The sequence below is a fragment of the Petaurus breviceps genome, unplaced genomic scaffold (genome assembly GCF_028583685.1).
Source record: "Petaurus breviceps papuanus isolate PSGF00001 unplaced genomic scaffold, PetGlider_PUasm1.0 90564, whole genome shotgun sequence".
NCBI lineage: Eukaryota > Metazoa > Chordata > Mammalia > Diprotodontia > Petauridae > Petaurus > Petaurus breviceps.
Genome location: NW_027187275.1, coordinates 2024584 through 2050482, shown reverse-complemented (window position 1 = coordinate 2050482; position 25899 = coordinate 2024584). Strand labels below are relative to the sequence as shown.

Genomic DNA, 25899 nt, shown 5'->3' with positions numbered 1-25899 from the left:
AGCTAATAAGGAGAATTACATTGAAACTAGAGACAGAGGCTATGAGGCAGGTACTAGAGAACTGTAATGTAATGCCAAGCAAAGACAACTTCCCAAGGTTCAAAATACCAGCATAGGTGCTCTCCATTTTATTCAGTGAAAAATTAAGAACAGAGAAGATCAAAATATGACATCATTCAAAATACAGCATTTACTAAGTGTGATTCAATAATCTCCAAGTACTACCTGATTTAATCAAGTACTTCCCCACCCCAGGACATTACATTCATTTAATCAATTCTAATTGTTCTAAATACTACTCCACCCCATTTAGTCCATCACAAAGCCCCTCTTCTCAAATGGAGATTAGTTTCCAATCATAAGTAAAGTACATTCATTTGTTCAATCATAGAACACAAAAAGGTCAAAAGTTCCCCACCCCTGGATCACAATTGAATCTACCCCAGAGTTACAACAAGTTTAAGCACAGCACTTAATACCCAAATGGAGGTCTTTTCTTCATCTTGACACAAGGCAAGTTCTCAGCAATCTTTGTTCCTGGGGAGACAAAACTTAGCAAGGCCACAAGATACATTGCCAGTCTCTTCATTAATTCATTCTCTGTCTGCAGAACAGTCCTAGGACCCCTGAAAACATTAGCAAAACCCTCTTCCAGGATTTCTGTAAACATACAACAAGAAAATCCTTCTTCAGGGCTTCTGAACCAACAGCAAGGTTCCAAGACTTCTGCAACAACAGGACTGTCTTTCACCAGTGGACAAATCTGTCAAAACAACATCAAAACAGACAGACAAAGTACCAGCAAAACAGCCATGTCTCCTCAGTCCTTGGCAGCTCTGGGTGGCAGCTCTCAAAAGTCCTGGGCAATTCAAAGTGGACCTCAGCAATCCTCTCAGTCTCTCTCTGCTTCCAAGATGCTGCTTCCAAAAAGTTCTTCTGCCTCTCTCTTTTCTTGTGTCTCTCTAAATTTAAGTCACCAGCTCCTCCCAGTTCAGCCCTCTCTTTTCATGTCAACAAGTCCATCCCACAAGTGGGATTAACAAGCTCTGGGTTTTAACACAATCAAACCAAAAACCAAGCCAATACAGGGGGATCTTTAAATTACATTACGATTACAAGAACAGATGTATTTGAAATGAACATCACAGAAGAAGGAAAAGGTAGGGGAGCCTTGGCTCAGTGGAGATGAGTAAGACAAAGGCTGGTGAATCAAATACAATATAGAAATCAAATACAACAACACTGCTATCTGCTAACACTTTTGAAGGCCTGGCGGAGATGCCTCAGTTTTCTCACCTATAAAATGGGGGTTATAATAGCACTTACCTCCTAGGGTTGTGAGAATCAGATGAGAGAGTATCTGTAAAGCACTTAGCATAGGGACTGCCATATAATAGGCACTTAATAAATGTTTATTCTCTTCTTTTCCTTCCCCCCTGCCCTAACCTTATTTGGAAAGCGTGTTTACCTGATGATCATGTAGGGCTCTAGCCCTCTGGGGTCTCCTAAAATTGATATTATCTGTCCCTTTGTCTTATTGAGGAAATATAGTCATTAAGGCTTACCAGCCCAATTTCTAGCCAAAGAAGCTGGGTCAACTTATTTAATTTCCTATAGAAAATCCTGATAGCCCAAGATAGTGAATCAAACAATACCTCCTTTAGCTTGTGGATCAATAAGAAATTAAGAAGCAATTAACAAGAAATGGGTAGAAAAAGTCATAAAACTTACATTGACTAGGAAGTGAGACTTTTCCCTCAGAAAGGAGAGCTTTAAACAACTGAAAAAATGAGAAAATAAAAATACAGACTTTTTGGTTTCTCCAAAGCACAAAGAATGAATCACAAGTATTATTAGAACTATAAAATGTCTCCCTTTTCCAGTGATTGAGGCAAACATCTAAATTTACGCAAACATGCCCTGCTGAAAAGGCAAGGAACCAGCAGAGCTATAATGGAGTGAAGATCTGTTGTCCAAATAAACATTTCATTTAGAGCATCGAGGCTACATTTTAAAATTAAATCTGTCATTTTGAAACAATATCATTGCCGCTTCAATTCCTCTCCCAATGTAAGAAGAGCAGGGATGCCTATTGTGTTAGATCCAGAGAGAGAGAGAGAGAGAGACAGAGACAGAGACAGAGACAGAGAGAGACAGAGAGACAGAGACAGAGAGAGAGACAGAGACAGAGACAGAGAGAGAGATAGAGACAGAGAGACAGAGAGAGAGACAGAGAGAGACAGAGACAGAGAGAGAGACAGACAGAGAGACAGACAGACAGAGAGAGAGACAAAGACAGAGAGACAGACAGAGACAGAGAGACAGAGACAGAGAGAGAGAGAAAGAGACAGAGAGACAGAAAGACAGAGACAGAGAGAGTCAGAGACAGAGAGAGAGTGACAGAGACAGAGAAACAGAGACAGAGAGACAGAGTCAGAGAGAGAGAAAGAGAGAGAGACAGAGAGAGAGAGGACAATAAAAACAAAAAACTCTGGAGATAGGTGTAGGTTCTTATTTTCCTCAGGGTTGGTCATTAGGACTGTAGACTTCAAAACAAAATTATTCATTTTGGACTCAGCTCTCCAACTGATCTGTTGAGTAACCTTAGAGAAACTGCTTAACCTCACTGTGCCTTAGGAGTCACATCTGGAAAAAGAAAGTGAATAAAAGTTTTTGTTTCCCTATCAAAAACACTGAGCATGGATGAATAAGTTAATATCTGCTAGCATTCTGGGGTGAGGTGTGATATGTCTATGGAGTATGGTGATTCCATGTGCTGATTTATTGCTGAAAGAACAGTGCCAGAAAGTAAATGTTCTTGAAGGAAATTCTCTGAGCAAAAGAATGAAAAACAAGAGGTGAGAGAGGATACCTTTCGTAACTATTAAACAATAAAAGAATACACAATTACAAAAGGGAAACTTGATTACCATTGCAACCAAGGAATGAGGAAGAGTGAGGCCAAGTTTTTAATCCATGTCTCAGGGGGTTTGACAGCAAGCAGGCAAGTCACTTACCTTTCAGTGCAGCTCTAATCAAATGTTTTCTGCGAGGGAATCAAGCAGTAGAGAATCACTGAACATTACTATTTTTATGGGGTATTTGATGTTATGAAGTGAACAATGAATACATGGGGTCAAAAATGAACGAGACTGTATACACTATAACTATTTTCTCCTCTGATTGAAAGGTGTTTTGTTAGACAAAATATGCCATCTTTTTATTATTAATATTTCACACTTCATTCTTCAGGTAGAACAGTATTACATGGGAAGGTACATAGAGTACTTAGAAATCTACAAACCATCAGTAATGCAATTAAAACTGGCATTTGTAAAAGAATATTTTGATCTGCATTCCTGTTTTTCCCACTGCGAAATCACATTAGGAAACAATGTCCTGCTAATTAAAGCTTTGTCACCCATAAGACCTAGGTGAATTGCATTTGTAATCATCTGTGAGGCAGAAACAATTTCTTCTGGGGAAACTTATCAAAAGTCTGAGACTGGATCATTTATAACTCTGTTAATAAATATAAAGGAGAGAGCCCTTGATATTATTGGTGTGTTCTTATCCCTAAACCGGGTTTAAAATGTCACTGGATCTGAAAGTAAATGTAAAAATGTTGTTTTGTATTTACATATTAAGAGCAGTCAGGGGACAGTGATACTATTGATTTTTCTGACGTAGATTGAGTGGTCTGAGAAAAGCCACAACATGAACCTCAATGCAGCCATGAATTCTACCTAGCTAGATCAAAGGGGGCAAGTAAAATGGTTCACTTGCCTTTGTTCCTATGATTACACGAGATTTGCCTGCAGGATTAAAAATCCTGGATGAAACAGCACTTTGATTCCTGTCTGCTTTGACGTATATGGGTAACTAGGGCAATCTTCAAAAACTCCACAATTTTGACACAAAGGAAATTAGGAGAGCCAATAACTAGGAATTTTCGCACTTGGGCAGGTACTAAATCCACACTCTCATTAAGATGCTTACACCAGGGGAATGGTCAGCTCTGTACCGACTGCCTACAGTTGTTGTTGACAACGCCTTGACCCTTCCACCATTTGGTCCTTGGTCCTTCCCTGGGGTTTAGCTTATCCAAATCAGCATCATTGTATAGGATCTCTGTCCCTTCCCATCTTCCTGGGCTGAGACCTAGGAGGATACAAAAGAGGCTCTCCCAACATCCTGAGCCCAGTATCCTAGGAAACACGTTGCCAGAGCAACACTCTAGGATGCTGGGAGGAAGAAGTGGGTGTGGAAGGAGGCATCTCTATGGCTGGAAGGAATCAAGACCATTGCTTCTCACCACAGGGGCTGCTGGGATCACAGCAGCCCCAATCTGGGGACAGCACCTTGGCTCCTATTTTTGGCAGGCCATGGTCACCACCACTTCCAAGATGACGATGTCTTTAACCTTCAGCACTTAAAACAGGCAGAAGTGGGAGAATGGTCACTTTCTTATTTTGTGTCAGACATGTCTTGGACAAATCCCTATATCCAGATAACCAAAGAAAAGTGTGGAAAAGAATGAAAAATTTATGCAAGGCTGTTGACAGTGTTCCACTGGTGTCCCAGTGTTCACATGTATTTTAAGAAGACTGAAGTGTGTCAAACCTGCCACAAGCTAAAAAATGTCAGTCCTGCCTTTTGGACCTAGAATATGGCTTACCTATTCAAATCTGCCATTCAGAACTATCCCTTAAAGATGATATGTCCAAGTCTGATGTGAGCAAACAAACTGTACCCAGAAAGTTGAGCAAGAGATTTCTAACTCTGATGGAACTTGACCAGTTATCCTCGGGAAGCCTACAGCTACCAGTGCCAAGCTTTTCAAATCAGCTCAGACCACACCTTACTACAAATGGAATCATCCTCACATTTATTCCTTCTGGGTGAAAGGAGAATGTAAAAGAGGAATAGTATGTCCATCCAGACATGAGAAACCTATGGACCCTGAGGATCCTCTTGCTGATGAGAACTTTAAAGAGAACGAATGTGGTATTAATGAGTCTGTGGCAGAGAAGTTTCTAAAACAGGCTTCAACAAAGCCTCTGGATCCACTAGGCAATAAGACCATTACCACACTGCATGCTGGTGGCCTGGGAGATACAGTCAGAGACTGATCTCAGAACTTACTTTTACCAGTTTGGTGCAATCTCAAGGAAAACCATTAGATAGAGGCAACAGTATAATTTCATCCAGTTTGCTACAAGGCAAGCTGCAGAGAAGTCTTTCCACAAACTTATTATAAATGGGGACAGACTTAATGTGAAATGGGGACGATCCCAGGCAGCCAGAGGAAAAGGAAATGAAAAAAAGGGAACCACAGACTCTGGAATTAAACTTAAGCCTGTCCCAGGACTTCCTGGAGCTCTTCTTCCTCCTCCAGCAGTGGTTAATACTGTCCTGCTCCTTCTTCCTAGGATTGTACCTCCACTCCAAAAGTTTTGGACCACACATGTTCCTTACGATGGGATCACCACCTCCCTTGATGTCAGCTACAAGACCATTCTACTGTCCTTCTCAGGATCCCCAGAAGATGGGGGCTTACACAGAAAAGCACAACAGTTGGTCTCTAACATCCTAAGGCAGCTAGGTGGTAAAGTGAATAAGCCATGGATCTGAAGTGAGGAAGAGCTGAGTTCAAATCTGTCCTTAGACACTTACTAGCTGTGTGACCCTGGGAAAGTCTCAACTCTATTTGCCTCAGTTTTCTCATCTGTAAAATGAGCTAGAGAAGGACATGGCAAACCACTCCAGTTTCTTTGCCAAGAAAAGCCCAAATGGGGTCTTGAAGAGTTGGACATGACTGAACAACAGCAACCCTAATATCCTGCTTCAGTTTTCAGGCTCTGAGGAGTAAAGACACTTTAGAAATGTAATAAATATTGGAGTAAATCTTTTTTCTAAAAAAATAGATGTTTATGCCAGTTCCCCATTAGTAGAGTCATTTTGACTAATTATTCCTGATAACTAGCTGCTAAGCTCTGTTGTTTTAGTGAATAGCTAAAGGGCAGCTGTTAATTGTCTCTAAATTTGGTACCCTAGATAAAATTTCCAGTTGCCCCATTATAGCTGAAGTTCCATTCTTTAGGAATCATTCCTATGTAATTATTTTTAGGCCACACAGTTCCCTTGGAACAACATTTAGACTCTGATTGGAGAGTTGTGGAGTGGGAAGAATCAGGTTCAAATGGGAAATTATAGTTATAGACAGCCTATGAAAACTCTTTAGAATGGCCACTCTCTTGCCGTGTGTGTGTGTATGTGTGTGTGTGTGTGTGTGTGTGTGTGTGTGTGTAGGTTTGTGGAAGGCTACAAATGAGGTACAATTAGAAATTCTAATATAGAACCATGTCATGGAGCTATACCAGGTTAGCTCCTAATAACCTAGTACAGTGCCAACTTCCCTGGTGAGAGGCATGGGTCCCCGGGGTTCTTTAAAACTGCAATAGACTAAGAAGTTGATTGTTTCTCAACATGATGAAATCTCAGAACCTCTCAGGCTATTTCCACTCTTCTGGGAAGACTTCAGGAAATTACATTATATACATATATACATATATACATATATATACATACACATACACACATATAATAGGCATGCACATGTACATATGCATGCATATATGTATGTGCGTAGTATATGTGTGTATATGTATATATATATGTGTGTATGTGTGCAGCATATGTGTGTACTTAGACTATCTTCTGCTAGATCCTTTAAATAAAATCGTGTCTTTCCCTAACCTTGGCACCCAAGTCCTTGTTGCGCTAGAAGCAGATAGCCTATAATAAGGAGTCTATAATTTAATTTTTATACATGCTAAAAAGGTTACATCAATTATAATTTTAAATATTATTTTCAATCAATATAAAGCTAAGAGAAAAACAAAGCAATCATAACTAGGCTCACATAGAGCAGGAAAATGGGTATAAATAGTCAATTTGTTATAGTTTTTTTTAATAGATCTGTGGTTTTATTGGAATAGGGAACTCTCACTGTGGAAACTGCCTCCCCAGATAGACATCAGCTTATGGAATATACAGTCTTAAAGAGTTCCTTTAGGCACTGAGCAATTGTGATTTGTCTAGTCACACAGCCAGTATGTGTCAGGATTTGAACCTAGGTTTTTTTACTCCAATTCTGGCCCATTAAGTTATTAGTACTTAAAAGGTCTCTGAAGAAAAGTGATCCTTAAATGCAAAACATTTATATCTTGGATATTTATATCATTAGAAAGTGATTAAAAGATGTGTTGAAAGAAAGACCTGGAAGCAGTAAGAGAAACCTTCAATACTCAATTCGTTCCACAGAGGCACATTGAAATGGAACTCTGCAAATCTCAAGGTGATAGAAAACAACTTTTTCAAAAGTGGTATAAAGACAAAATATACTGGAGTTAGCTCAGATTTTCAGTGTTGATCCTCAGAAATTGGTAAGAATTACAAACGGGGGCTTGATTTATTATTTTGTTTATTGCCTAGGCATAAGAAAATGATGGAAGAAATGTTAATGCAGATCAATCTTAAAAGTATGTCATGTGTATATTCTGTTTTCCTCAGAGATCTGGTTGTTAAACATTTACCAGCACACCTCAGCATTAAGAAGATGGAGGCACAGAAAAGCTGACCCCCAAAGTGACAAGAACTAACATGTTGATGAAGAAGAAAGGAATGCAGTGAATTAACTCTATAAAGAGCATATCTCAAGCCTGGGAGATGCAAGAGGAGGAAAAGGGGAGAGGTATAAAGATGTCAGCATAGAAACAATAAATCAGATGATATCAGAAAGTGAAATAGGAAGAGGACTTAGGTGCAGAAAAGAAAGAAAAAGGTGAAAAGAAAAACAGAAAGCAGATAAAACAATACAGGTGGAAGAAGAAAATTAGTTCTGTTAAAAGCAAATCATGAACTAGAGGGAAAGTGTAAGATTTCCTTTTGAGAGAGTGGAAATCATTGACAAGACAATGATGTCAAAACCAAGAATCCTAGGCAGCAACTAGCCTAAGAAAACTAGCAATAGAACCTGGGGCTGATGCTGCTGTTTCCTCCTCTCTAAAACCCCATGGCTGTTCCTTTCATACTCAGCCTTTCTCATCCTTTATTTCTCTTCAGGAGGGGGAAAATCCAGGCAGAAAATAATTTATAATCATGGATTATCGGTACCCACAGTCCATCTGTTTAGCTTAACCACACCAGAATGTGCAAAAGCTTCTGTGTTTGGGGAGATGAGCATCGTTATGTATCAATGAAACAGACTAATGCCTGAAACCCTGGGTTCGCTGTTAACTTCTACTGGCAATGGATGGTATGTTCCTGCTTGGAAACACCCCCAGGCATTCAACTTAGAGGATCCTTTATTTTTTCCCCCAAAGCAGTCAATTGTTTCTAGAACAAGCATTTGCAGTACATATGCCCACAAAGGATGGGCACAGGCATCCAAAAGTGAAACCTCTAAACCCCCACTGGCTATAGAATTTTATAGAATTAGAAACACTGGACTGCTTAAAACTCATCCTGGCATTCATTGTTGCAAAATGATTGGATTCATGTCTCATCAAATTTACATTGTGCAGCCTGAATGTAGTATGATTAGGCATTATTTTAACAACTACATTAAAATACAATTTAAAATAAAATGGCCCTTCATATCATACTAATATCAGTGTTTTAAATAACAAAGGGGATTTTTTTTAAAAGGAAAGGATTAGCATTTAGTTTCAATCAGTACAAGCAATACGATTCCAGTTGGTGTCTCAAAGATTCAGGATTTTATTAATATTCCAGAGATGCATTTGTGTTGCCTCTGGGCACGCTGAAAAGCCACTTAAGCCGCACTTAAAGCAGCACTACAGGATCAAATTGATGTGCATCAACCATTTACAATAAAACTTGATTATTATAAAGGCATACATATTTGCATAATTACATGTTTGATTTTTTGATAATGCAGCATACACGGCGAAACGTTGCTTCATGTAGAAACACATCATCAAAAAGCACCATCTGCCGTACCATTTAATGCACTGCACACTGATCGAAAAATGGGGAAGATGGATTTCTGAGCATCAAAGGCAGGGGGGGAGCCTGAGTTGTATTTAAACAGGAAGTATGGCCAGTGGGTCTCCTTTAAATGAGGAAAACAAAATTCATCGAAAGCAGAGTTTAAAGAACCCTCATCCACTTGCCTTCAAACACCAATGTAAACATTTTCGAAGTCTGTGGCACCCAAAGATTGTATTGTCTGTTAGTACAGCATTACTGTATTTGGTCTGCTTTCAGTTCTAGGGAGTATATTTGGAAATGGAACACTTTAGGATAATTGCTTATAAACAGAGTTATCCTTAGAAAAGCATCCATTATGTAGGGCTAAGGGTTGTTGGGTTATTGTTTATTTCTTTTCCTTTCCACGTTCATGTTGTTTCAAAATCAAAGTTCTAAGTTTATTGGCTCTATGCTTGACTTTGTATGCAAATAAGAATAATTCTGTGATTACTGCTTTGTTGATCAGACACATGTGGTTATTTAATTTTAAAAAAATGATGATCATAATGTCTCATTGATGAGATTGGGCAACAAATTACAATAGCAGGGGATCAAAAATAGCATTACCCATCTCTAGAAGGGGAATTGACCCTCTAGTGACAGCATCTAGAACATTAGGCCTTTCTGGAAGAGGATTTTATCACCTCTTGTGGGGTCTTTTGCCATGACCTTCCAATTGTGTTCACTGTCTCAAGCTCTCCTCATCTGAAATCCAGCCTCCACATATTTGTGTAGGTGATAATCGTAAAGGTCAGGTTTGCCTGCGTATGCCACTCCTCTGCTTAGTAAATTCCAGTGGCACCAGACTGCTTCTAGGATAAAATACAAACTTCTCTATTTGGCATTTAAAGCCTTTTATGCTCTGACTCCAGTCTACCTTTCCAGACATTACTTACACACACTATTCTTTTCCCAATATGACACATCCCATCTTGGTGCCTTTAGATGCTGAACTCATGCTGCAAATCCCCTGGCTTCTCACCTCAACTTTCCAGAATTTCTAGCTTCTTGCAAGGTTTAAGTCAAGTGCTAAGTCCTACAGAAAACTTCAATCTCCAGTGCTTACCGTCCTTGGAAATTATTTTGATTCTACTCAGTATATATTTTGTATTTGCTTCTCCACATTTATATTATTATTCCTCACAAGGGACCTAAAGTCCTTGAGGGACAGAACTACTTTGTTTTTATCTTTGTATTTCCAATGTCTAGCACACAATTCCTGGCAGCTAGTCAGTACTTAATAATGCCCATGAAATGAATGAATCGATGGTATTAGGAGAGATCTAAATGATAATTTAGAATAATCCTTTTACTTTAAAAAAAATGAAGGAAATGAAGAACAGAGACATTAGGTGACTCATTTACAGTTAAATAGCTAGGTAGTAGGCTGGAAGCAAGGTCATATGACTTTCAGTCCATTGTCCTTTTTACTTTATCGTGTCACTATATATAAGTAGTAATATTATTAAAGTAAGTCAATGAGCATTTAAAAAATATTTTTATCATTAGTTTTCAATAGTCAATTCCATAAGATTTTCAGTTCCAAATTTTCTTCCCATCTCTTCCCTTCCACTACTCCAAGATGGTATGTAATTTGATATGGGCTCTACATACGCATTCATATTGAACCTATTTTCACATTACTCATATTGTAAAAAAGAATTAGAACCAATGGGAGAAACCATGAGAAAGGAAACAGACAAAAAAAGGAAGAGAGAGAGAGAGAGAGAGAGAGAGAGAGAGAGAGAGAGAGAGAGAGAGAGAGAGAGAGCAAATAATACACTTCAATCTGCATTCAGACTCCACAGTTCTTTTTCTGGATGTAAACAGCATTTTCCATCCTGGGTCCTTTGGAGTTGTTTTGGATTCTTGCATTCCTGAGAAGAGATAAGTCTGCCAAAGCTAGTCATTGGACAATGTGACTGTAGCTGTGTACAATGATTTCCTGGTTCTGCTCACTCCACTTAGCATCAGTTCAATCAATTCTATCCAGGTTTTTCTGAGGTCTGCTCCTCATTTCTCATAGCACAATAGTACTCCATTACATTCATATGCCACAACTTGCTCAGCCATTCCCCAGTTGATGGGCATCCCCTCAATTTCCAATTCTTAGTCACCACCAAAAAGAGCTCCTATAAATATTTTTATACATCTGGGTCCTTTTCCCATTTTTATTACCTCTTTGGGATACAGACCTAGAAGGGGTATCACTGAGTCAAAGGGTATGTACATTTTTTAGCCTTTTGGCCATAGTTCCAAATTGCTCTCCAGAATGGTTAGATCAGTTTGCAACTCCACCAACAATGCATTAGTGTTTCAATTTTCCTACCTCTTCTCCAGCATTTATCATGTTCCTGTTTTGTCATGTTAGCAAATCTGATAAGTGTGATGTAGTACTTCAGAGTTGTTTTTATTTGCATTTCTCTAATCAATAGTGATTTAGAACATTTTTTCATATGACAATATATAGCTTTAATTTCTTCATCTGAAATCTGCTGTTCATATCCTTTGATAATTTATCATTTGGGACAAGACTTGTATTTTTATTCAGTTCTCTATATATTTTAGAAATGAGGCCTTTACGTGCATACCCTTTGATCCAGCAATACCACTTCCAGGGTTGTATCCCAAAGAGATCATAAAAATGGGAAAAGGACCCGCATGTACAAAAATATTTATAGCAGCTCTTTTTTGTGGTGACTACGAAATGGAAATCAAGGGGATGCCCATCAATTGGGGAATGGCTAAACAAGTTGTGGTATATGAATTAATGGAATACTATTGTGCTATAAGAGATGATGAATGGGCAGACTTCAGAAAAACCTGGAAAGGCTTACGTGAACTGATACTGAGTAAGGGGAACAGAAGCAGGAGAACTTTGTACACAGTAATAGCCACATTTTGTGCAGACTGATTTTGATAGACTTAGCCCTTCTCAGTACTGCAAGGACCTAAAATAATTGCAAAGGACACATGATGGAAAATTCCAGCCACATCCAGAGGAAGAATTATGGAGTCAGAATGCTAAACAATGCAGACTATTTTGTCTTTGTTTTTTTTTTTTCTTTCTCATGCTTTTTCCCATTCATTATAATTCTTTTATTCAAAATGAGTGATATGAAAATGTGTTTAATAGGAATGTATGTGTAGAGTCCATATCAGATTGCAAGCTGTCTTGGGGAGAAAGGTGGGAGGGTGGGAGAGAAAATTTAAAACTTATGAAAGTGAATGTTGAAAATTAAAAATAAATAATTTAATTAAAAAAAAGAAATGAGGCCTTTATTAGACATTGGTGGTAAAAATTCTTTCGCAGTTTTCTGCTTCCCTCCTCATCTTGGTTGTATTTGGCTTTGTTCGTACAAAAACTTTTCAATTTAATGTAATCAATATTATCCATTTTGCATTTCATAATGTTCTCTATCTCTTGCTTGATCATAAATTCTTCCAGTCTCCATAAATCTGACAGGTAAACTATTCCTTGTTCTCCCAGTTTTCTTATAATATCAGCCTTTATATCTAAATTGTGTGTCCATTTTGACTTTATTTTGGTATATGGTATAAGATTTATGCCCAATTTCTGCCATACTATTTCCCAGTTTTCCCAGCAGTTTTTGTCAAATAGTGAGTTCTTATCCCAGCAGTTGGAGTCTTTGGTTTTATCAAACAATAGGTTACTATAGCCTTGTGTACTTAACCTATTCTACTGATCCACCACTCTATTTCTTAGCCAGTACTGAGTAGTTTTGATGATTGCTGCCTTATAACACAATTTAAGATCTGGTATGGCTCAATGAGCATTTATTAAGCAATTACTGTACACCTAGCACTCTTCTAGGATCTGGGAATACAAATACGACAGAAGGAAAAATGATCACTGTCCTCAAGGAGCCTCCATTCTCATAGGGGAAGATAAGACATGTAGCAAAGGATATTGTTGTGTGTGGCTCCAAGGGGTATGAGAATAGACGTACTTCTAGCAGCGTTTACCTCAATGCTTCTCCAGAGGAGACTTTAGTTCTTGACAGAAAGGGAAGTAGCAGGTTGAGGCCAGAGGAAGCTCTGTGTTCCTTAGAGAAAAGGGATTCTAGGTCAGAATTATATCTATCTGCTCCCCTCAACATAAACAGAGGTGGGAAACCTATGACCTTGAAGTCACATGTGGCCTTCTAGTTCCTTGGGTGCAGCCTTTTGACTGAGTCCAAATTTTACAGAACAAAGCCTTTTATTAAAGGGATTTATTTTGTGAAGTTTGGATTCAGGCAAAGGGCCACCCTTGAGGACATAGAGAGCCACATGTGGTCTTGAGGTTCCCTACCCCTCATCAAGGAGATTTACATTTTAGGTTCAAGTTAAACTCCCAACTGCTGTTTAATAAGAGAAGTAGAGGCCCAAACTTTATACACAAAGCAAGACTCCTTGTTCCACACACCAGTTCCACAGTGAAAACACATAGCAAGTAGCAAAGAAACCTATTTAAGAACAAAAAGAGAAATCAGATAAAGTGTACATATGAGAATATATACCAGAAAATACAAAATGAAGGAGCTCTCCTATTGGGGGTGAGATAAGTTAGTTCAACTAAGAGAAAGCAAAAATCCAGATATCACCCAAATGGGCAACCTTCCCAAAGGCTCTGGTGTAGTAAGCTAAGAATAATGAATGACTTGATTAAAGTTCTACATGTCAGCTTGCAGAGTCTTTACTCTATCAAAGGGAGTCTCTTTTCTCAAAAAAGGTTGGAATAGTCATCTTCTCTCTTGAAGCTGGAAGAAAGAAGAAATAAAAGAGACTGAAGAGACCTAATCTTTCTTCTCTCCACACTTGCCAATTCTGCCCTGCTCCTTTTGCAGATGTGATATTGATCTCTACCAATAAGGGGTATCTTAGTAATAGATTTTGGGGTTCAGGTTATATGCATAAAAGGAAACTGAAAAGGGTATGTGTGGAAGTAGTAGGTTCCACATGCAGAGGAATATTTTTTTTTAAGTTAAGAAAGATAGGAATAGAGCCTAGAGAAGAATGAAGACATGAGCGTTTTCCTTAAAATGGATTCTACAGGAGGAACCAGTGAAGGAGCGGAAGGGGATATATGGGGCAGGGTATATATCCCATGTGAGAAGTTCAGGGGTGGAGTGAACTTCCAGGGTGAAGAAACTTCTGTGGAATGGTAGAGAAAGACCAGATACTAAGGAGAGAGACTGATGGAAGAAGGGAGGTGGTCCTTGCAAAGGAATGTATATTCCATGGTGAGAAGTTCTAGACCATAGAGGCCCCAAATGCTGAAGGAAGTTCCAGTATGAGACATGATTTTTAGAGTACAGAAAGTTAGGAATAGGGCCAGGAGAATAAATAGTATAGAAAGGAGACTATATAGAGAAAAAATATTAGGAAAAAGGACAGAGCTTTGGGAGACACCCATAGTTAGTGGATAACATGAATGAAAATTGAGAAAGGGAAATGGTCATACAAATGGGAGGAAAACAAGGAGAGAAGTGATATGAAAACCTAGAGGTAACTAGAACTAGCAGTAACTTGTAATACAGTTGTTTATGGTTTTGATCAAAGCCTGTGGTTAAAAGATTTAAAGGAGGGTCCCAAAGAGACATACAGGACAGTAATGCTTAAAGCATTAGGCCTTTATCCTTATAGCATGTTTTAAGTCACATAAAGAAAAGCTTAAGGTCTGCCCTGAGAAATAAGAAAGAGGTAAAAAAGGAAAAAAAAAACATAACTAGGGAAGTCACCCATAATGGTCTTTTTACAGGAGGATAAAGATGGTGAATGATTGCTCTCCAGGCTTGGCATTCCCAACTTTTTTCAGTCTTTTCCCTTTAGTCATGTCCAACTCTTAGCGATCCTATTTTGGGTTTTCTTGGCAAAGAAACTGCAATGGTTTGCTATTTCCTTCTTCAGCTCATTTTACAGATTAGAAAATGGAGGCAAACAGAGTTAACAGACTTGCACAGAATCACACAACTCATAAATGTTTGAGGCAGGATTTGAATTTAGGAAGATGAGTCTTCCTAATTCCAGGGCCAGCACTCTATTCACTGTGCCATCTAGCTGCCCCTTCCCAGCTTTACCAGTTCACTATCACTACCACCATTATTATCACTCAAACTCCCATTCAATGGAAGGAACAGTCTTCTATTGGGAAGCAGTCCTACTTCCTACATACCAGGATACTTTAATGATGGAGGCGAAGACCATGGATTTTAAGCAGGAGGTATATATGTTCTTGCTCTTGTGTTTCTGATTGAGTTCCCATATCTGATTTCATTAACATGAAAATGCTGGGGATTGGCTCTAAGAAGGCCTTGCTGTACAAGTGTAATGCATGCACATTCTCAGAAGCTTCCAAAATAGGGAAAGAGGGAGCCTGGAAGCTTTCAGGGTAGAATCAGAGGCAACTCACCTTGAGAGAAAAGAGGATGCCGAATCAGAGAGTTCCTTGCAACATCCCAATATTGGAAGGACTATCCATGACAACAAATGTTCTTATTTAGCTCAGCTGAAGTGAAAATTCCAGAGAATCATGGCTTGGAAAGATAGAAATGTTAGGAAAATTTCTCCCTTAGGAGCCTCAAGTATTTCTATTAAATTTCCCCAATCTAATGGAGTGTGTTAGGGTTGGAATGCACTGAGTTTAATCCTAAACATAGGTTGGAGGCATAATAGAATTAGTCCTGGACTTGGAGTCAGGGAGTCAAGCAGTCAAATTGGACTTCAGACAACTACTAACTGTGTGATTTGGGGCAAACCATTTGACCTTTGCTTGTCTCAGTTTCCTTATTGGTAAAATGAGGATAATAATAGCACCTATCTCCCAAGATTGCTGTGAGGCCCAAATGAGGTATTTGTAAAACTCTTAGCATAATGCCTGACATATAGTAAGTGCTTAATAAATGCTTGCTATTCATCTATCTGTTATCTAAACACCTGAACCCCAACATTCAGGTCATAAAAGATCATGATCCTGTTTGTAATCTATACCTTTGCTATTGAATGCGGAGGATTATTTTAAATCCAGTGATTAAGATTAACATAAATAATACAGCATTTTTAGCAAGTAAACAACAGGGCTGAATAAGAGAGTCAGATTTCTAAGGACTACAAAAACCTTTCATATTCCCAGAAGGAGGCATCTGGGCACATGAGAGTGAGAGAAGAGTGAGGCTAGTAAATTGAGCACCAAAGAGAGAGTTTACTCTTTGCAATCGAGTTCCAGGAAATTCTAGGCTTTCCAGATTCGTGGCATTACGATTTATAGACAGCTCTGCACTTTTGTCCTCAGACTCACATGAAGAAAACTTCTCTTTTCTCTTTGGATCCCCCTCCAGGAGGCCGTCCATCTCCATTTGAACAGTAAAATAGATGCAGGAGCCCTGGCAGACGAATGGATGCCTGGTGGTGAGGCTTTGTTTGCTTATTGTGAACATCTTTGCCCTGAATGTTGTGTTGGGGAATTGAACAATGGAGAGAACAATGGATTGAAGCCACATCTGCAGCCAAGTCAAAAGGAAACTCCCTGCCTGGACATAATTTTACATACCTTACAACTGTCCCCAAAGCCCCTGAGTGATATCCACTATGGACAGAGATAAAAAAAAAATCACTTCCATCAAGTATGGAGGGCAGGGGAGTTTTGCACTGTTCTGCAAAAAAAGCTTCTTGTTACTAAAAATCTAAGCCATTGTATCTGGTTTATTCTTAGCCAAAAAGTCAGCAAGGAGGGCTACTGGCATGTCAAAGAGGAGTATAAATTGACCAGTACTTCCACAGACCAAGAAATGTATGCCTCATTCATTGTCTTTGGGGTCTCTTACATTTAAACCAGATCAATTTTATAGCCAGAGGGAACCTTTTTCTGTCCTTCTTTCATGTAAATATTACCTTTAGGCTATTTGAAGTGACACTTGCTAGGGTTTAGTTATATCAACTTTCAGAATTGCCTGAAGAACAATATGGACATTTTTCAAATGTGATTCCCTTCTCCCTGACCCACCTTTTTTTTTAAAGCCCAGACCCATAATTTCATGAGTGCACATAACTTTTTCAATTTTTTTTTTTTGGAGGGCACTCTGGGTCAAGTAACTTGCCCAAGGTCACATGGCTAGTTTTTGTGTGTATATGTTAAGTGTCTGAGGCTGGATCCAAACTCAGGTCCTCCTGGCTCTGGGGCCGGTGCCCTACTCACTGCATCACCTAGCTACCCCGAGTGTACATAACTTTTGATGAGAACACTCCCTGTAGAGGTGATCAAAGATCACTGACTGGTATACACCTGATATCCTTACAGGACCTGATAGAAACTGGTGTGTGAGCTTGGACAAGTCACAATCCTCTTGTGCCCCAGGCAATTTTCCAAACGATTCTGCATCTGGAATAAAAATGGTCACGTTATTGATGTTATGTATCTAAAAAGGATTTTTATCCCAGGGAGTAAATTATTTGCCAGCAGCTAGAAAATAAATGAAATATAGTCCAATCATCTTGGAAAATACTTGGCACCATACCTAGAGAGTTACTAAACAAAGGATCACAAAAGAGAAAAAGTACTCATATGTATAGAACTATTTTATATTATATTTATACCTCATTTTATAAAAACAACTCTTGTTCTTGTTGCAAAGAATTGGAAACAAATGAGTTGCCCAACGAGTGGGGAATGATTGTGAAAATAATTGCAGTTTATTATATGATGGCATAATAATTAATGTAAGAAATGGTGAAAGGAACAGTTTCATAAAAACCTAGGAAGATTCATATAAATGGATACAGAATGAAGAGATCAGAACCAGGACAATTTATAGAGAAACAATAATGTATAGAAAAACAGTGTGGAAAGACTTCGGAACTCTGAACAAAGCAGTGATCAACCATGATTCCAGAGGATTGATGATGAACTGTGCTACCCACTGGTTGATAGAGGGATAATGCACTCAAAGTGCAAGAGATGTACATTTTCGGATATGGTAAAGACATGGATTTGTTTTCTCTGAATACATTTACTTGTTATAAAGTCTGTATTTTTCTTCTTTTCCTTTCAGTTGGCAGGGAATATTTAGGACAGAGAAGGCAACTATGGAAAATTGTAAAAAGTTGTAAAAAGAAAAAGGAAAAGAAAGAAAAAAGGTCAGGGAAGAATTTTTAAAAAGAGAAACAAAAAGTAGAGAGAAAAGTTTAGAAGAAAGCACAGACAAACAGGACAGCTTTGAAAGTAACATGGTTGATATATTACACACTTTTAAAATCAAGCTGTTAAGGTTTAATCAGGAGGTATTTATTAAATGCTTATTATGTACCAGATACTGTATTGTACCCTGGGAATACAAAAAAGGGCAAAAATACTGTCCCTGATGTGAAGAAAATCATATTCTATTGGGTGAGACAATGTGCAAACAACCATATACAATCATTTCTTCTATAAGGTGACATGCATTCTAAAAATCACCATGCTGTACATAATTGCACAGTAAAAACAGCAGGGCTTATGGGAGAAATGTGGTTAGGGGAGTAACATTCAAAAACTTAGTGACAAATAAAAAAATAATTTTAAAAGACAGAATCTTAATGAAAATCATAGCATAGTTTTTACATGTTAAATGTTTAAGAATGCATAAATACAATAAATAATACTGGCAGCTTTTGCCTGGGGTTGAAAGGTTGCCTTCACCCAGCGGAAGTGGGATGGAGGGTGGAATGTGTGAGTATAGAATGGTCTTCCTCCATCAACAGCTTTTAGTGTACCAGAAAATATTCAATAAATATGACACATTCCCTCGACAAAGACCTGAAGTTTTAAAAATAGGTGTCTAAACTTGGTCCCACATGAAGCTACCATAGCCAAAACACAAGGAATCTTTAACATGAGACCCAGACAATTCCATCTGTTACCCCGTGAGGGACATAGGTTAGATTGCCCCAAGACCAGGAACAAGGGACTGGCAAAACTAGTGACTTGGCCTCCATGTTGAGATGTCCACAAGGACCCTCCCAACAGTGAGTCCACTTCTGCTGAGGTCATCTCTACTGGACTTTTCCCTTAGCCTGTGATTTGGAGGCGGTGGGAATCAAAGGGAATGAGTCATCCTTATGTTAATTCTGGGCCCCCCACTTCTCATCCTCTGAGTGTTACACTGCTACCCCTCAGTAACTCTCATAATATCTTGTGGTGAAGAAGGTGACTGCAGAAATAGTTTCCTTTCGTTAAAGACAGAAATCTCATCTTCCCACAGGTCCCACTGCATTCTGGTGGCACCCTAATGAAAAATTCTCATTATGCACATACTTTTCCTTAATATGTCAGTCCCACTGGAAAAAAATTGTTTTCAAAATGAATATTATAGCAGAACTACCTGTGTATACAAGAAAACTAGAGGAGATGGTAAAGACCTGGTAGTTGGGTGTGGGTGGGAATGGAGGTGCATGGTGGTGGTGGTGGTGGTGGGGGTGGTGGTGGTGGGGGGTGGTTTGGACTAAGAAAAGCCTCCTGCAGAATGTGAGATTTGAACTACATCTTGAAGGAGCCAGGGAATCTAGGAGGCAGAAGCAAAAAGGGAAAGCATTCCAAGTATGCAGGAAAGCCAACACAAAGTCACATAGGTAGGAGATTGAGCATCCATGTAAAAGAAACAGCAATTAGGTAAGAATAATAGAGTGTATGGTGGGAAGCAAGGTGAAAGAAGACTAGAAATGTTGAAATCGTCCAGAGCATAAAAGACTTTAGATGTCAACTGGAGGATTTTGCCTTTGATCCTGGAGGTAATACGGAGACACTGGAGTTTGTTGAATAGGGGAATGATATGGTCAGGACCGTGCTTTAGGAAAATTATTTGGTAGTTGAGTAGAGGACAGATCAAGGTGGGGGAGAGTCTTAATAAAAGAGTCTAATCAGAAGTGTCAATAGTCCTAGCAAGAAGTAAGACCTAGTTAAAGTGGTGGCTATGTGAGTAGAGAGAAGAGGACATATATGAGAGCTGTTATGAAGGCAGAAATGACAAGATCTGGTTACAAATTGGATATGGGAGTTGAGTCCAAATAAGTCTAGGATATCATTGACGTTTTGAGTTTGGAAGATGGAGGCATTTTCAATAGTAATAAGAAAGTTGGGTTGGGAAATGACTAAACAAGTTGTGGTATATGAATGTAATAGAAACCCAGAAAGACTTATGTGAACTGATGCTGAATGAGGGGAGCAGAACCAGGAGAAGACTGTACACAGTAACTGTCATAGTGTGTGAGGACTGACTTCAATAGATTTAGTCCTTCTCAGTAATGCAAGGACCTAAAACAATTACAAAGGACACATGTTGGAAAATGCCAGCCATATCCAGAGAAAGAACTATGGAGTCAGAATGCAGAGAGAAGCAGAATATTTTCTTTTTCATTCTGTTTTTTTTTCTTTCTCATAGTTTTCCCCATTTGTTATAATTCTTCCATGCAACATAACAAATGTGAAAATGTGTTTAAAGAAATGTATGTATAGAGCCCACATCAAATGGCAAGCTGTCTTGGGGAGAGAGGAGGGAAGGAGAGGGAGAAAATTTAAAACTTATGGAAGTGAATGTTGAAAACTAAAAATAAATTATTTAATAATAAAAATGAAAGTTGGATAGAGGAATTGTTGGGCAGCATGAGTTCTGTTTTGGATTTATTGAACTTGAGATGGTTGTGGTACGTCCAATTTGAGATGTCCAAAGGGCAGTTAGTAAGGTTGGACCATTGCTCAGGAGCAAGACTAGGGTTGAATATACAGATATGGGAATCATTTGCATTGAGATACAAATTGAAATTTTGCGAGCTGATGTGATTCTCAAAGTTTGGAATAATTCCTATGGTGCCTGAGATAGAAAATCAGCTAGGGAATTCTAATTGCTTTGCTGTGGTAAAAGCTTGGGTAGGATTAGATAGCATTTATAGTGAACCCAATTGTAAATTTCTGCAATTTTTCTCAATATTTAGCAGTATGTGAATAGAAATGAAATGAGTAGGTGGTGAGAGTAATCTAGGGTTAGGGTTTGGTAAGACATGATTGCCAATAGGACAAAGAGGCAAGGGATTCAAGCATATAGGATAGTATAGATTTGAACCGGATCAACAAGTGGTATAAATAGTGAAAGAAGCATGTGGTAGTCAGTGTACAGGTGATGGCTGAAAAATAACTGAAGGATAGAGAGAATGGAAATGACCATGAGAATGAGTAATAGGATTAGGGTTGTTACTCTACCATAAGGAAAGATGGAATGACAAAAGATTATGATCAGCTAAAGACAATTTTAAATTCATGAATATAGAATTGAAATACTTGAAAGTTATGAGGAGATCAAAGGTAGGGCCATTTCTCTGAACAGATGAGGTAGAATGGAGGAATAGATCATGGGAAGAGAGTAGAATGAGGAACTGAGATGTTAGAGCATATGAGGAAGCAATAATACATATGAAGAAATCCTTTAGTTTGAAGGCAGTAGTTGGGGCGGATAGATGTGATAATAATGGCAATTAAAGATTCCCCTATATTGGCTTGGTTTTCAAATTGATTGTGTTAAAATCCAGAGGTTGTTAATCCCCCATAATGTAATGTAATACCAAGGAAAGGCAACTTCCCAAGGTTCAGAATACCAGCATAGGTGCTCTCCATTTTATTCAGTGACCAACCAAGAACAGGGAAGATCAAAACATGACATCATTCAAAATACAGCATTTACTAAGTGTGATTAAATAATCTCCAAGTACTATCCCACCCCAGGACCTTCCAATCATTCAATCAATTACAAAGTCCCAGTTCAAAATACTACTTCACCCCTAGGCTGCACCTTCATTTAGTCCACCACAAAGTCCCTCTTCTCAAATGGAGATTAATTTCCAAACATAAGTAAAGTACATTCATTTGTTCAACCATAGAACACAAAAAGGTCAAAAGTTCCCCACCCCTGGATCACAATTGAATCTACCCCAGAGTTACATCAAGTTTAAGCACAGCACTTAATACCCAAATGGAGGTCTTTTCTTCATCTTGATAGGAGGCAAGTTCTCAGCAACCTTAGTTCCTGGGGAGACAAGGCTTAGCAAGGCCACAAGATACATTGCCAGTCCCTTCATTAATTCATCCTCTGTCTGTAGGACAGTCCTAGAACCCCTGAAAACATTAGCAAAACCCTCTCCCTGGATTTCTGTAAACATACAACAAGAAAATCCTTCTTCAGGGCTTCTGAACCAACAGAAAGGTTCCCGGACCCCTGCAACAACAGCACTGTCCTTCACCAGTGGACAGTATTCACTCTCTGTCTGCAGGACAGTCTCAGTAGCTCTGAACCAACAGAAAGGTTCCCAGACCCCTGCAACAACAGCACTGTCCTTCACCGGTGGACAGTATTCACTCTCTGTCTGCAGGACAGTCTCAGGGCTTCTGTGATAGTAATGGCAATTAAAGATTCCCCTGTATTGGCTTGGTTTTCAAATTGATTGTGTTAAAACCCAGAGTTTGTTAATCCCACCTGTGGGATGGGCTTGTTGATGTGAAAAGAAAGTCCTGAACTGGGAGGAGCTGGTGACATAGATTTGGAGAGACAAGAGAGAGGCGGAAGACCTTTTTTGGAAGCAGCACCTCGTGGAGAGAGAGGCTAAGAGAATTGCTGGTGGCCGCTTTGAATTGCCCTGGACTTTTGAGACCTGCCCCCTGAGCTGCCAAGGACTGAGGAGACATGGCTGTTTTGCTGGTACTTTGTCTGTCTGTTTTGATGTTGTTTTGCCAGATTTGTCCACTGGTGAAAGACAGTCCTGTTGTTGAAGAAGTCCTGGAACCTGGCTTTTGGCTAAGAAGCCCTGAGACTGTCCTGCACACAGAGAGTGAATACTGTCCACTGGTGAAGGACAGTGCTGTTGTTGCAGGGGTCTGGGAACCTTTCTATTGGTTCAGAAGCCCTGAAGAAGGATTTTCTTGTTGTATGTTTACAGAAATCCTGGGAGAGGGTTTTGCTAATGTTTTCAGGGGTTCTAGGACTGTCCTACAGACAGAGGATGAATTGATGAAGGGACTGGCAATGTATCTTGTGGCCTTGCTAAGCCTTGTCTCCCCAGGAACTAAGATTGCTGAGAACTTGCCTAGTGTCAAGATGAAGAAAAGACCTCCATTTGGGTATTAAGTGCTGTGTTTAAACTTGATGTAACTCTGGGGTAGATTCAATTGTGATCCAGGGGTGGGGAACTTTTGACCTTATTGTGCTCTGTGATTGACAAATGAAGGTACTTTACTTATGTTTGGAAACTAATCTCCATTTGAGAAGAGGGGTTTTGTGGTGGACCAAATGAAGGTATAGCCTAGGGGTGGAGAAGTATTTAGAACAGGGACTTTGTAATTGATTGAATGATTGGAAGGTCCTGGGGTGGGGTAGTACTTGGAGATTATTTAATCACACTTAGTAAATGCTGTATTTTGAATGATGTCATGTTTTGATCTTCTCTGTTCTTGGTTGGTCACTGAATAAAATGGAGAGCACCTATGCTGGTATTCTGAACCTTGGGAAGTTGCCTTTGCTTGGCATTACATTACAGCTTCTTAGCCAACAGCCAGGTTCCAGGACTTCTTCAACAGGACTGTCTTTCACCAGTGGACAAATTTGGCAAAACAACATCAAAACAGACAAAGTACCAGCAAAACAGCCATGTCTCCTCAGTCCTTGGTAGCTCAGGGGGCAGGTCTCAAAAGTCCAGGGCAATTCAAAGTGGCCCCCAGCAACTCTCTCAGTCTCTCTCTGCCTCCAGGAGGTGCTGCTTCCAAAAAAGTTCTTCTGCCTCTCTCTTGTCTCTCCAAATCTATGTCACCAGCTCCTCCCAGTTCAGGACTTTCTTTTCACATCAACAAGTCCATCCCCCAGGTGGGATTAACAAGCTCTGTGTTTTAACACAATCAATTTGAAAACCAAGCCAATACAGGGGAATCTTTAATTGCCATTATCACACTAGATAGACTGTGAGCTAAGTTCAAAACTGAAAACTCATTGAGAAGGTGTAAAGCCACTCACAAGCAGCTTTGTAGAGGAATGCTGCTATGAACAGCTTTCAAGTTCTAATTACACAGTATATAGTGAGCTCTCTATTTATTCAATAACAAATCAGAGCAAAACATTCATAGAAAATCAAAATATAGCATTCACAATGTTACAACTTATCACAGAAAATCAAAATACAGCATTCATCATGTCACAACTCAACAACTTATCACTAAAATGGCCACATGGTTTTCAACAAAGTGGTCACATAGTTTTAAACAAGGTACATTCATTTAGTCAATCACAAAATCCTTAATTCAATCACAAAGTACAAAAGTCAAAGTTTTCCACCCCTGGGTCACAGTAAATCATAATCTTCTCAGTCAGTACACAGTATCCAAGTAAAGTCTTCTTTCACCTTAACTCAAGGCTGGCTCTCAGCTTCCATGGTTCCTCTTCCATGGTACCAGCTCCAACTGTCACCTGGGTTCAAAGGCAGGCAGCTCCCAGTTCCTTGTCCAGTTCTTCATCCAGTTCCCATTCCATATTGAAGTTCACAGTGTCCAGTCCACCTCAAGTCCTTCACAGTTCCCATTTCTGAGAAGACAAAGCTTGACAGAATCACAATAATATTCATGCACATTGCCAGCACCATCATCAATTCACTATCTGCCTGTGAAATCAACTCAGAGCCACTAACAAGGTCCAAGAGGTCAGCAGAAATCATCAGTAAAGTCCCAGGACCTCCAAAACCCTCCTCCAGGATTTCTGTAAACGCACAAGCAGAAAATCCTCTTTGAGGGTTTCCAGTAAGGTCCCAGGGCTTCTGTACAAAATATCACAAACAAACATCAACATAGACAGAGCAGACAAACAGAGTTCTGGGATACCATAAGTTTTCTCCTTCTTGACTCTGCCATCACAAGAGTCCTCTTCTCAGTTCTGCTGTCTCTCACCTGGAAATTCTCCTTATATATGGTCATTAGCTCCTCCCCTTCCTGTTGCAGGAGTTCATGAGTTCTAGGGTTCACAAGTTGTGGGGTTCACACATTCTGTTTCTTAACAGACTTGATACAAGGCTCCAAAGAAACTTGAACTGAAAAAAGGTATTAATTCAATAGCTGAAACAAGGTGTGAACTACTTCTGTGCTTGCCATTACAGAAGAGAAAGAGAATGACCTAGGAGTCAAAGGATAATGGCCACTAGGATATGGATTGGGTCATTTCACACATAATCGTATTTTTCTATTGTACATTGTATATAGAAATACATTGTTTTGATATTTGTTCAATTCAAATTTTTTTTTAAATAAGAGAAAAAATTAATGGACTCATGATTTACTCCTGGACTGACAAAAGTTGCAATTACCTTGACTTTTGGAACAACCACCACACTCATTTCCTGCCTCTATGCCTTTGCATAGGTGGTTCCACAGGTCTGAAAAACATTTCCCCCTCAACTCTATCTTGCAGAATCTTGAGCTTCCTCCCAAGCACATAGAGCTTAGGAGCCACCCCTAGGTGAGATTTTTTTCTTCCAGTTCTTTCTCTAGTGCTCCTTTCCTCTTAAAAAAATGCTTTGTCTTATTCTGTGCATTTATCTGAATTTACTTATCTGTGCATATGGCACTACTCCAATAGAACATAAGCCTTTTGAAGACAGGAACTATTTCATTTATTTCTTTGTGCACTCTGTCCCTAGTTCGTTGCCTCATGTCTAGTAGGTATTTTTCTTTCTTTGTTTGCTTGTTTCTTTTTTCTTTGCTTTTTGGAGGGAGTAGACAATTGGGATTAAGTGACTTGTCGAAGGTTATATGGCTAGTAAGTGTTCAGTGTCTGAGTCCAGATTTGA

At 39.2% G+C, this 25899-nt stretch overlaps 1 pseudogene; it reads left to right on the top strand.

Moving 5' to 3' along the window:
* Nucleotides 1-4406: 4406 nt before the first annotated feature.
* On the top strand, nucleotides 4407-5596 carry LOC138142350 (pre-mRNA-splicing factor RBM22 pseudogene; annotated as a pseudogene).
* Nucleotides 5597-25899: the final 20303 nt, after the last annotated feature.